Here is a 13,788-nt window from a genome sequence, read left to right as displayed (position 1 = left end):
AAAAAAAGAAAGAGCAACCCTTCGCAAATCCATCCTCCACACTTCCAAAACACACTCGGGAACACTTGTTCTTAAAAAAAAATTCAAGACCCCAGTCTTTACTAGGGACTGACTTTAAGACACTGCCTGTTCATCTTCTCCCTGTCATTAAAAAGTCGTGACCGATGCATCTCGGCTCTTTTCGGGGGTTTTTGTTTTGCAACCAGCAAGATCATTCATCCCTTTTCCCACGCTATTTTTCAAGCGCACTGAAAAAAACACAGGTGTAAACAGCTGGATCTTCCTCCACTACAAGCTACTGTGCATTCCTACCTCGAGTCTCTGAATAAATTGTTAATCCGCAGAGGGGTTATCAACCTCCTTAAGCTTTCTTTTAAGAGAAAACAGTTAAAGCTAAGCTCTTGAAGGATGCCTCAGCAGATTTTTATCAATAACCAGGCTTAAAATGAACATCTAAAAGAGAATTTCCTTCCAAAAAAGTCAGCTTGACCATAAGGATTGCGATCCTGTATTCAAATACCGAGGCTAAAATAATCTCACCTTTAGGCTAGGCTTTTTTAGAAGCGCATTTTGAGCTTCAAACTTTTCGCTATCAGCCTTGCAATAACAACTACGCTTTGCCCCAGAGCTCTAGCAGAATTCACGTTCCTCTTCAGCCCACGTCTGGAGATACCGAGAGACCACAACTGCTCAGCATCGCATTTTTCAGGCGCTATCAATAGTCCACAACAACACGGGGCTCCCAAATAGCCGCCTTTCCCAGAGAAACCTAACTGGAAGCTGAGGTAAGAAAGGACAAGCCAAGGTCAGAGCGAAAATAGCCGATTAAAAAAAAAAAGAGAGAAGGCAAAACAAAAGTGTTTTTAAAATGTGAAAACCACGGTGCCCTTAATTGGGTAAATCTGTCCTGAGACATAGAAAAAAATGTATTAAAACCAGCAGGGTAGTTAAACCAGTTAAAAGCAAAGCGGAGGAAGACATTAGATCACATCCAAGACCTAGAAGTCATTCTGGGTCCCGTTAAGGGTAATATCTGTTAAGCAAAAACCTATTCTACTAACCCTCACGTGGTTGCACAGCTCTAAAAAAAAGAAGAGATCCCAAAAAACCACTCCAAACACCCTGCCTAGGAAGGATACATCCCTCTCAGTCACCCGTACCTTAAAAGAGGCGTCAGAGGACACCAAAGTGCTGCGAAAATTCACCTTTTTACTCCTGGGGCTCTGCAAACAGTTGGAATTTTCCCCTCGGACTCGAAGAGCGATCGGCAGCTCTGCAAACAAACATCTGTCAACAGGCACAAGGTCAGACTCCTCTGTAAATACGTCGTCTCCGACCCCACGGCAGGAATAAGCTGCAATCTTGGCTTTTTTGTATAACCTGATAGGGTTTTTACAGGGAATTCTTCTGTCCGGGACGGCATCCAGCCCTAAATGCAGGCAAGGAGAAGCAGTAAAAGGCTCTTCGCTACCTTTATTCTACAAACAGACCCTGCTCCCTTGTCTCTGCGCTCAGAGACATCTTAGTTTACCAGTTCAGATGTTCAGTTTTGCGAGCAACAGGATAATAAATCTTTTTTTTTCTCTTTCCCGCTCTTTATTCTCCTTTTCCCAGCCTGTACCAGTGACTCTGTGGGCAGAGGAGGCGTTCAAAAGCAGAAAGCACCGCTTCACAAGGAGAAAATTAAAAAAACCAACAAAGAAGAGATCAAACTTTGTCCGCAGAGCAGCACCACACCTTTCCCCTTTGCTCCTCCCCCTCCGAGGGAACCGGATCGTGCCCAAATTAACTCTAATTACACCCCAGTTCAGTAGGAAAGGATCCCGCTGCAGGTTGGAAACAGCATAAAGTTGGGAATCACCTCCTTAAATACATCAACAATAAGAGTGATGCTTAGTTTTGAGCTAGCAGCAAAGCTCAAACCCTATTTTTAGCCTTCATCCCTTTCACCCATCGCTGAGTTCTTCCTCAGTTCCCTAAACCAGAGCACGACGTCGAGTACCGAGCGCGCCCGGGTTCTTGACGCTTGGGTTTTACAGACGAGGTCGGTGCGTACCGATGTGCTAGAAACCCACCTACAAATTAAAAAAAAAAAAAAAAACAAAAAAACCAGCCACAGACATCTCGGGTAACCTTTGGACCAGCGATTTACACTCTAATCCCATCCTCCATCGGTATTAAACTCTGGACTCCGAGAACCGACTTTGCCTACGCTCGGCAACGTAATAAAGACACAGCTTTGCTGCTTGGACCATGAAACCAAAATATATTTGGCACCGCGCGCAGAGGGTTTGAGATCTTGCTATCAGGATGTTCCTGCTGCTGTTACTCCAGTAAATGCAAGTGTTTTATCACCCAAATCTTCCAAACAGGGAAATACCTACCGGACAGGAATTAAAAACACTTTATAAAAGGAAACATAATACAGCCCGAGATGATAATTTCCACCGATGGTGATTTTTTTGTGCTGGCAAAGAACTCGCCTCTGGCACCGAAACCTTTAACTTCAGCATCAGCTTTGGCAGAGTGAATATTCCTTGTGCTAAATCTAAGAAAATTATCACCAACAGCTCTCCCTGCAGGTCCCCCCACCTTAGGAGGGGATGAGATAGAGGGGAGAGCCCCGAGCATCAGGACTCAAAGGATTAGGTCAAGTGATTTAAAGATGGAGTGATTTAAATTGATTTCTTTTGATTTTCTTTCTTTAAGGGGAAAATTAGCACCTCCTCGGCAGCAGGCAGAGTCCTTCAGGCCCGTCAAGTCCAGAGGAGCAGAGGGAAAACCTTGCCCGAGACACGGAGCTCCCTCCAACGCTGCGGCCGGGCTCTCTGGGTTGGATTTATTATAGTTTCACCTTCCAAAAAAAGCTACTTAGAGACAATGTGAGCACAAATCTCGATCCCTGCTACGCTGCAGTCCGTATACACCCACGTAATTAATGAGGAGATACCAGGAACAGCGCAAGTTCCTACTTTCGAGGCAGAAAGTCGTTTTAAGTTTAACACGAGCAGCACGTTGGGGTTCACAGGAGCCTTCGGGCACCAGTCACAGATCCCCATTACAGCATCGGTTCCAAATTATGAGGAACGGGTCGTTCTATCTCTGGGGTGCTGCCGAGTTGGATGGAAGCAAAGCTGCTTCTCCATGAGAGGAAGAGAGATGCGACCTCACCGGTTGATTTGAAACGTGGCCGTTTTCAACTCTAACCGGCAACTCTGCAAAAGGAACTTTAAAAGAAAACCTAAAAATCTCCATTCTTCCAGAAATCAAGGGTTTACGTACAAAATATGATGCTTTTAAGGATTTTTGTCAGTAGGAAGAGGAGGCAAAACAGCTTTTATAAGGAGACTAATTTAATTTGTAGCCTTGCCACAAGGCTGATGGTCTCAGCTAGCTCGCTGGCGAGCCAGGGCCACAACGCTGGGATGTTTTCGAAGCGGAATCGCTGCGTGTTTCATCACAACCCTCCAAGGTTCGGCTCGGCCGGACCCAAGCTCACCCTGCCTCCGCAACCGCCTTTCCCTGGAGCTGTCAGATAACCGGATAAACCAGCCTGGCAAAGGATTTCCAAAACAGGGATGCTGTCACGAGATTTCCCGACCCATCTGCAGCTTCTCGGCACCTAGGCTCGTCAGAAGAACAAAAAAGGAACCCTGACAAGTAATTTAGTGTTTTGTATATTTTTTTATACAACGACGTTTTTATATAACGACAATCAAGACCTGCCAGCCAAAAAAAACCCAAAGCTCTTATAAATTATGCTCCTTTCAAATTATCCTCTTCCAAAACAAGAGCTCATATGTAAAAGATAAAGAATTACTGTCTTCAGGGGAAAAAAAAAAAGGCGCACTGAGCTCAGAAAAGCTGGACCTATGAGGACAAACACTCTCACAGCAGCTATTTAGAACCGGTTTTTAGCAAGCCTGCAGCCCAACACAATTTCGATTGTTGGGTATCTTCTATTTGATCGATCACTACTTGTATATTAATTAAAGACAACCCCACGGGTCTGATTTCGCATCCCTCCAGTCTTATGCAAGTAAGGGGTGTAGGCGTGCAGTAAAAGGGACTTTGCACCACAGAGCTTTAAGCTGGGCTTAAAGGTTCAGGAGCAAATCAGTTGAGTAGAGCTGGCCCATCTCGCAGCCGCTCTCAATTCCCAGGGTTTCAGTCACTGCCACTCACCCGAGAAAAACCTTCCTGCCCCAAGGATATTATTTTTTTAAGGGTTATTCCTCTTCAGCTCATCAAATTAGCATAAAAAGACCGACTGGGTGATTAAGAACTGTCTCATGACTTCCAAGAAGGAAGGTGTTTCAGGAACGTGGCTTTGTTCGTCCTGCTCAATGTTTTAACTTGCCGTACTGCGTGTTCTCTGTAAAAATGCAAAGAACAAACAAGGAGCTATGCAACCCAAAACGCCAAGAAGAGTAAAAATTTGAGCACACCTACCCAGCCTGGTTGAGTTTTTGACCCCGTGTTTAATTTAAACAATGTAAACTCTAAATTCTTCACTCCGGTTTTGCAAATTGAAAGTACAGCTCAAGAAAGGATGGGCACGGCACAAATATTTGAGAAAAAGGAATTTTGCGTTGAGGATAGTCCCACGGAAAAGGTCTCTGTGCCGAGTCCTTCCCGCAGGACGAGCGGCCGTGGGGTTAAGCCAAGGCTGACTCTGAAAACCTCCAACTTGAGCCAAGCACAAAGGAGGTGAGACCATAGCCTCGCGTCCCTCCAGGAGACTGTGGAAGAAGAGCTGTGCCCCTCGGATCACCTCCTTGCTGCGTCCGTACCGGCCAGAAATGGGGAGGAAGACCTTACAGCAACAGAAATCACGGCGAGAGGAAGAAATAATGAATACACGCTTATTTTGAGAAGTTTTTGGGTCACTAAAACTCATTTTTCTGGCATGACGGAGCCCACGGCTGCTCTGGAAGAACACAACCAGATATCAAAAGAGCTTTGGGGGTGTAGCTGAGGAGAAGGAAGGAGAAGCATTCCAAAGCCGACCCATACCGAGGATCTTTACCATAAACCAAGACTCCTACCACGCACAGTCAGATTCCTCATGCTTCTACGCAGCAAACGCATCCCAAGCTCTTCCCCCCCCCCCCCCCACAAAAGCAAATTGCACAAACCCAAAACGAGGTGAAAACGAGTTCTCTTCACTTGTCTGGAAAAAAAATATGCAGTTATTCATCAGGCTGTGGTGCCGCCCGGCTGTCCTGCTCCTCTCCCAGCCCAAAATAACCCCTCGGCGCAGGATAAAAATTAAAAATACATTTCCCCACGCGGCTGAGCAAGTGTTTCTGAGGAGGAGGGGAAACAGCACCTTATTGCCATGAAAGCCCAGAGCAAGAGGAGACGCTTTAGACCAGGAAACACCCTTCGGTAGCCAAGTTCCTACAGCCCAGCTCGGTCCAGGGGAGGAATGTCCCGACTTATCGAGCAATAACGTTTGTTGACACAAATAGCGTGGATTTGCTGCGGAGCCGGTAGAACGATTGCCTGTATTTCACTAAAATGAAGTATTCTTAGGGTTCAACAGATGTTACTACAGTTGAGATCTACCCGAAGATGACCCGAGTTGCGCTCACGACTCCAGCAAACAGAAAAGGATAAAAAGCGACACTTGCTCTGCACCACTTCCACTTCTTTTCAACCCAAAACTTCACCAGGCGACCACAGCTCAGCAGCGGCGTTGCGGGGCTCCGGTTACCTGCAAACTCCTTCCCTACGGAGCTCCGGCTCTGGTCGAGTCTTGGGGTTGGAATATAACTGAGCACCAACATCTGCGGGCTGAGCGTCTCTAATAAACACAGTTTTCATTAAAAAATAAATCAAACCGCACATTCCTGAGCCAAACAGTGGATCCTTTTGCTCACGTTGCAGAAAATAAACTGCAAAAGCACCTCAAATACTCAATTTTTTTTTTCCCCTAGCACCCTACCTCCCTGCTTCTCTGCTCTCCTTACCATTAATTTTTACCGCAAGGATTCAGCTCTCGAGAAGCTGCTGCTGCTGATGGGGGAAGAAAAAACCCAACAGCATAGCGAACGGCAAACTTTCCGACAGTCCGCAAGATTACAGTTCGTTAAATAGTTCATTTATTGCCGTTCATTTCCTATAATTCACTTATTATAAACTTAAGGATTATTCTTGAAATAATCTGTAACGCTGCTGGCTGATCGCTCCAAGCAAATCTCCAGGATAAATCAACTCAGAAAAGCTCAAAGAAGTTTTAAACGTTATTTTAATTAGCAGGTATGACATAATTTAAGTTTCCAAGCTTGTTTTTCTTTCGTATCTCGGTTATTAAAGCCAACGTGCTGGCAGACAATAATTAAATTAAGCTGACACGATACTGTAAAGGACTATTTAATTGCTGAAGTACCCAGGTTTGTTTAAACATCTAATTGCTTAATTACGCGTGTGTTCATTTAACATTATGCAGATTTTTTTTTAAGTGCGCTGCTCATCCCATAAGTAAGGCAAAACCCTGACCTATAAATCTCAAATTTTAATTTAATTCAGCGCCCATTCAAATAAAACGCAAACCGCTTCGTTAGCGTTGCTCTGCGCCCGCCTGACCCCCCTCGCAGCTCACTAAGCCTAATAATCCGTCAGCGCTAACGAGGACCCAGGCAACTAAAGCACAACTTTACGCTTTGTAAGTCAAATAAACCAATTTTTAAGTCGGGTGAACGCAGTTTTGCTCCGACAACTCCCCCGGAAGTCGCACGGCGAGTTCATGTCAGTCCGCTCGGAATAAAATCCAACGTATTTCCATCACCCTTCTGCTAATTACTAATTCTGCCAGGTTTATATTTATTTTTATAAGCCCCGAGACGTGCTACACGCCAGCCACCTCTAGATCTGGGAAGGAAAACCACCTCAAATTCTAATTTTCAACAATTTGCTGAAATCTCAGGTTTTAAGCTGATTTATCACAGGGAAACCCGCAAGGATCTTGCGCCACACCCAGATCATCGGTTTAATTGTTACAGAAAAAAAGAAAAATCAGGGAACGCAGACCTGGCCCAGGAAATTCTTATCGCTGCCCGACGTGGACCACGCTTGCTTTGCAGAGGACACCAGGTTTTGCGGTATTTTGTCTTAAAACCATGATTTTTTTTTTTACCTTGTAGGTTTGATATTGTCATTAGAGGAACACTCCTGAGCTGCCTTAGAAGCTCGCAAAGCCTAATTAGGCTCAAAATACGTTATAACAACAACTTAATTGAACAAAAATCAGCGTTTGGGCTAAGCCCTGACTAACGCAAGCCACGAAACCCGCACACCCTCAGCTCCCTCCCTTTCCTAAATCAGGAATCTTTCTTCAGAAAGCAACAAACCAACATTAAATCCCTCAAGTTTCAGACCGATCCGTGATTTCCCATTTCTGAGCTATCGCTTACGGCGTTTCTGGTTTCAGGATGTTTGGCCAAGTCCTCGTCGCTACCGAACAGTTCCTGTTTTCGGTTGGGTTTTGTTTTTTTTTTTTTTTTAAGGCTGTTTCATGTTTTTCTGGATCTGCGCCATCTCTCTCCTCCTTCGGGCTTCACCATCGCCTCGGAGCGAGAGTCAGGGCAGGACTATCCCAAGCCTTTTGGAAAAGTTATAATTAGTAACGCTCCTCCCGCTCGCAGTTAACGAGCGGCGACACGGACTCGAGCGGTTAACGAAGGGACAAAATCCACCCCCCCCCCCCCCCCCCCCAAATACTAGGGATGGTAACGAAGCTGCTTCCTCCCATTAAAATAGGGATCGGAAAAACCCAGGAGGCAAGTTTTGCTCCTCAAACACATGCCAGCACTTCCCAAACACTTTGGTCTCAATTTTGGATAAAACCTCCCAGTTTTCCACTAGTTCCAGATGAATGCAATGCACGGCATAAAGTTCCTGCAGGCGAAGCTCAAAAATATCAGGAAAGAGGGATGAAATGCGCCTAAAAGGAAGAGTTTTGGGTCTCTGCAGGCTTGGGTCCTCCTCCCCAGTTCCCAGCCGGGAATTTCAGTCTGGCTTCGAGATATTCCGCCTCCTTCCCACATCCCAACACCTTTCCCTTCATGCTCTAAGCCATATCCGGATCCGTACAGAAAACATCTCATCCCGACGGAGCTTTCCCCACGCAGAGGTGTCCGTCGTAAGGCGGGAGACGTGAATTAAGACACCGCAAGTTTGTAATACACCAAAACCGCTCTTAATCCTTTCAGTCATCAAAGCGGAGAGAAACGCAACGGTGGTTTTTCGACACCTTCCCCAAATACCCCCAAAGTCTCCCAGAGTTCCTGGAAAAATCACAGCAGAAAAACCCCCGCACTGGAATTGAACTTTTGCTCTCAACCCAAAACGACCTTTCAGTATTTTCTCCAAACTGATATTTAATGAATATCAAGCTCTTTAATAAAAATATTGTCTTCCGAGCTCTTTAATAAAAATAAGAGGTTGCAGAGCGCTTGCTTGAAACTGAAACCAGGAGTTTTTATCATGAACCAACCCCAAAACTTCCCGGCTCGCTCGACAGGAGTTTTGTCAGCACAAGCAACGGCGATGAACCCTTCACCCTTCCGTGTGGCTGATCCGACACGGCAGAAATTAATTTGTGTGTCGGTACAGCACAATCCCAGTCCTTTTTCCATCACTGTGAATTACCCGTAGCTCAGTTCCGGAAGTTTTAGAACAAGACAATGACTCCTTCATGGCTTTTCTACAACCGGGTCTTCTTAATCCCAGCTAAGGGAAGTTATTTTGCTATTCTGCTTTGAAATAACCAAGACTTGAAGCATCTGAGGGACTTATCCCGGCGAGGAAGGTGGATCCAGAAGCGGCCCATGAGCTCTCTGCATTGGGATTCCCTGGCTCCGCCAGGCAGCTTCCCCTTTCACATCTGCTCTGCAGAGCCGCGCTTTGAACCGCACTAATCCTCCCCCCTCAAAAAGAAAAAAAAAAACCCACTACAACCCAGTAACACTGCCAATATTTCTCCAAAAGCTTTTGGATTTAGATGTTAGAGAGCTTTAAAATACTTATTATTCAATTACACCCCTGAAAAACCCTACCAATTCCCTCGTAAGCTTACAGAGACTTCATTTTCCTCCTTTTCACAGCAAGAAAGCCCAAAAATCAGATTAAAACCTGGACTCAGACCCTTCCTCCAGTGGTATCTGGGACAGAGTTCTTCCCCACTCACCGCTCTGCCCAAAGCCGAGACGCGATCCACCCTAGAATCTAAGGTGGACGGGGTGTGAGGAGCCAGGAGGTGACACAGACCCCTCCTCACAGCCATCAGCGGTTGTTTTTCCCTCCCCACGCACGTTACCATCCCTTATCCGCCGCTTTCCGGGATGGATTTAGGCTTTGTAGAACCCTCCCCAGCAGAGGCGGTCGGGTTACGGTGGATCCACCCGCTGCTATCTCCCAAAATGAGATGCCGTCCTATTCTTGTGCCCCTTCTATATTTAGGAAGGCCACGCTCGCAACAACCCCGCTGCTTTCACAAGGAGAAAGTATTATTTCATGAAACATCACCCATCGCTACAAACGGCGGAGTAACGTGGCCGGGATGCGCCTTTATCCTCCCCCTTCACCGCCAGATCCAGGGAACACGGATGTTAAGCATTAACAGCACCTCAAATCCCACAGATTTCACCCCATTTTCTCTGGCGGAGCTACACCCGGGTTTCTTCTCGCAGGATTTAGCGGAGGGTTAAGGTAAAATATCTTCCTGCAAATAAATGGTTTACATTCCTGAACTCGGTCCAAACACTGTTTGCCAGTAGATAATTACCAGGCTATAAAGTTTACTTTAGAGAAATTCTTCCGAAATATCACGAAACCGTAACGAGGAGCGTTTGATTACGTACACTCGATTACAGCTCCCCTCGACCGAAGCGTGGAAGACAGAAAATAACTTAATAAAAAGTAATTAGAAGCCCCAGAGCGACCGACAAGTCGTTTGCCAGGGTGAGATGGATTCCTTACCTGCACCAGTCTCCAACCAAAGCACAATTCCTGTTTCCTCTTCAAACAGAAACGGGATTTACGCTAACAATGGCTTCGCTGCCAGCGGTAATTGACCTAGTAGCTGGTCACCTCCACCGAAGTCACGCTCAGTATCATCAGGTAACGCAGCAGCAACAGTTATTCAGCTTTAAGTAATTAAAGTAGGGGGTGGGGGGGGATAAAATAATCAGGAAAGTCGTGTTTTACTACTTTTAAATGAGTAATCCCATCCTCTGCCAAGGTGCAAAGATTAGAGGCCGTGTGGGAACAACCGGCCTCACGCAGGTGGTTCCCTCCCCCCCCCCCGTACAGCGCATTTATTTACAGTCGCTATCGTGGTTCCTCGAGTTCAGGTGTGGGGAACTCAAATATTTTTCTTGTCCCTCGTGTTTTCAAACATGAAGGGGTCCCTCGCCGAACACCAGAAAAGGGCTGAGGGCGACCTTTAACTCACACGGCCTTAAACTGAACGCTAGAACCTCGTAGCGACATAAAGTCAGTTTACGTTAATCTCTGCAAACACTTATATTAGCAGTAATCCCACCAAAGATAAATTATTTATGCAGTAGAGTCACCGCAGCCTTGTAAGCATTTGCAAGGTTGAAATCTTCAATATTTCACTTGCCCAAAGCAGTATGGTTCGTTTCCTGGCCTAAATGGAGCTAAACTTTGCCACGAGAAGCTTGAACAGAGCTTAAATAGAGCACTTAAGCTTAACCTGAAGTCACCGCACCCCAATGGGGTAAAATCAAACCTCCGTAAAATGACGCCGAGAGTTTTAAGTTGCTCAAATGACCCTGAAACTCTGACAGACGATGCAAATACAAAAACCAGAAGCCAATAATCCAAGCTCAGTAAAGCAGTGGCCCCGTGGCAACGACCCTTTGCTGCCCTGTAAAGCTACCGGGCGACACAAATTCGTTACCGACTTAATTAGCAGCTTAATTCTTCACGTTATAACCCTACGAGCAACGGGGCTGCCTGTATTTATTCTTAAACCACGCCGTGAACTGTTTGATGGAGTACGCGGTACGCACCCAAAGAATAACGGGGCTTTAAAGAGTTTTCTTGGGAAAACTTCTGCCGAAGAGAACGGGGAAACTTTAACGTTATTCAGAGTAGAAACTATCGGTAGGGTTTTAAGTTTAAAAAGCATCGGTGAAGATAAAAACCAGCCAAGGAAAGCTGGAGGGGAGGATAGGGATAAGGATGAGCTCGTTAATAAACGTGAGAGCAGACGGAGTTTATAACGAACAGACTTTTACTCCCTGCTGTTAATTAGTCGCGTAAAGCCGCCTCTCTCACGGCCAACGTGCGTTCGAAGCGAGCAGGAACAGTCTTCACTTTCACGCCAGCGGCTAATTACTGCATCAAACGAGCGCAGGAGCCGAGCGTCCATGCGAACTGACATCCCAACGGCGTGAACGGACCTCGCTCCTCCGGCATTTCACCCACGAAACCCCCGGGGAAAGAGCAGTCGCTCCCCGGCCGGCTCCAGCTTCCAACAGCACCGAGGATTTCCCTCTTCCCACCCAAGACGGTGCCCAAAAACGCAGGAGGGCGGCTCAAGAGTTTCTCCCCTCCCTCTCCCACAGCTCAGCCCTCCAGCTTTCTAATTCCCAAACAACTTCTACAAAAGTAGGAAACAACCTGGAGAAAAGGGAAAATTTAACTTGAAAATTTAAAGAAATCCACCAGCCGCGTGAACTGAAGACCAGGTTAACAAATCGCCCTCTTGAAAGCTTAAAAGGAGCCCAAGGAGCAGCTCGGCGACCGTGGAGCGGGTGTTATGGCGGGGAAGCTGTGGGGAGCGGCCCGGTACCTCAGGGCTGCCCGGGAGGGCACCGCCGCCCCCCCCAAGGGCGCCGGGCCGGCGGGCACACGCATACCCCGCTCCCGGCCCAGCCTGGCCTCAGCTCCCCGGCTGCGATCGCCCTCGCTGCCCGTCCCCCGGACCCCCCCGCCTCAGCTCCAAGCGAGCGGCCGCCGGGCCTGACTGCAGGGCCAGGGCCAGGGCCAGGGCGGGGGCGGGCGGCCTGAGGCCTAACGGCGCGGCGGGAGCCTCCCCCCTCGCTGGGCCCGGTCGGGTCCTACCCAGGCCGGTGGGGGTCCCCCGGGTGAGGGGTGAGGCGGGGGAAGGCGGAGGCGGCGTCACTCACCGCGGGCCGCGGGGCCGGGCCTGGCCGCTGCCTCCGCGCAGGAGCCGCCGCTTCCTCCTCCCGTCCGCCGACAAAATGGCGGCGGCAGGAAGTGCCCCCGCATCGCCCGCCCCGCCCCGCCCCACCGCACGCACTCTGCGTACCGGCCCGCCAACGGCGTAACCCGCCCCGCACCGGCCCTACGACAACGGCGCAACTCACCCCCGGACCTACGCTAACGGCGCAGCGGGGCGGCGCCGCGCGGGTTACGCCGCTCCCACCTTTCCCCCGTACGCAAAGGCCGCAGCTCCCCGCTGGCCTTACGCAAGCGGCGTAACCCGGAGAGCGCAGGCGGGAGGGCGCTCCCCGCTCTCTCCCCCGCGGACCGGGCGGCCCCCGCCGCCCCCCCGCCGCTCCGTACCGGCCGCGGGGCCGCGCTTCCCCCGCCAAACCGCCGGCAGCGCAAAGTGCGTACGGCGCGGAGAACACCACCTCCCCCCGCCTCCTTGCGCAGCGGCCTACGCAGCCGGCGCGTGACCGCCACTACGCCAACGGCGGCCCCGCACCACCGCCTTACGCCGTTGGCGCAGCAGGCCTCAAACCTCCGGGCGGGCGCCGCGCCGCAGTTTACGTAGGCCTCCCTGACGCAGCGGCCGCATTACGCAATGCGGGTTACGCCGGCGGGGCGACGTACGAGGCGTTGGTGAATCCCGGCACCCCCCCGGCACCCCCCCGGCAACGCCCCCCCCCCCCCCCCTTCCTCCCTCTTCCTCCCTCCCTCCTCACCCGCCGCGGCCCGGCTCTTACCTCAGGCGGCGGCGGCAGCGGGAGGGGGCCGGGCCGGGCCGGGCCGGGCGAGCCGCCCTCCCGCCGGGGCCGGGTCCCGCGGGGCCCCGAGGGCCGGGGGAGGCGTCACCGAGCGGCGGTGGGGGGAGGAGGAGGAGGAGGAGGGAAGGGGAAGGGGGGAAGGGGGAAGGCGGCCGGGGCGGGGGGGGGGGAGACGGGCACCGAGGGGCCAGCGGCTCCGGCAGCGGCGCCGCACTGACCTCACCGCGCTGCGCCTGACGTCAGGGCGCAGCGGGCCCCGCCCACCCGCTGCCGCCGGCCAGCGCCGTGACGTCACGGGATGAGGGGCGGGGCACGGCGGCGGGGGAGCCCGGGGTGCGAGGCTCAGAGCACCGGGCGTGACGTCACGAGGTCGTGTCGTGTGTCGTCCCCCCCCCCGCCCCCCCCGGGAGGCTGAGACCGGGGCAGCGCTCAGCGCAGGGATGGGGGCGGCGGTCGGAGGGGGCCGGGGGGGTTCCGGGGGTCGTGACACTGGAAAAAACATCGATTTTGGGGCCCATCAACCTGCCCACGGGTTGGTTTGGGGAAAAAAATAGGGCTTTTGGTCAAAAAGACCCTAGAGAGCAGAGGGTTTAATCCCACCCCACCCCGGCAGAGACCAAGCCACCGCCTCGGGGGTTTGGTGAATCCTTCAGGAAACGGGTTTGGAGACAGGTGACGGCCACGGCCTGCAAATTTTAGCCGAAAAAAGGGTTTTTAAGGTGAAAACTACCGATTTTCTTCGCCCCGAGTGAATCCCGGCGCAAACCCCCGCCCCCTTCCCGGAGATAATCAAACTGCTGCTTACTAAACTAATTAC

The 13,788-nt window shown here is 50.3% G+C and overlaps 1 protein-coding gene across 6 annotated transcripts in view; it reads right to left on the bottom strand.

Moving 5' to 3' along the window:
- BRD4 (bromodomain containing 4) overlaps positions 1-13,131 on the bottom strand; it is an 84,546-nt gene extending 71,415 nt beyond the window's left edge. For 3 of the 6 annotated variants that reach the window (XM_072848351.1, XM_072848349.1, XM_072848353.1), the window contains exon 1: positions 12,951-13,130. The gene's annotated coding sequence lies outside the window, so the exon portion shown is untranslated. Of the gene's footprint in view, positions 1-12,164; positions 12,267-12,950 lie in introns of those variants that run through there. The other 3 variants (XM_072848352.1, XM_072848350.1, XM_072848354.1) reach the window with 2 other exon arrangements.
- Positions 13,132-13,788: the final 657 nt, after the last annotated feature.

Source organism: Ciconia boyciana, chromosome 31 (assembly GCF_034638445.1).
Source record: "Ciconia boyciana chromosome 31, ASM3463844v1, whole genome shotgun sequence".
In the NCBI taxonomy this organism is placed as follows: Eukaryota; Metazoa; Chordata; class Aves; order Ciconiiformes; family Ciconiidae; genus Ciconia; species Ciconia boyciana.
The sequence above is the reverse complement of the archived record's forward strand: the minus strand, read 5'-3'. Positions and strand labels throughout refer to the sequence as shown.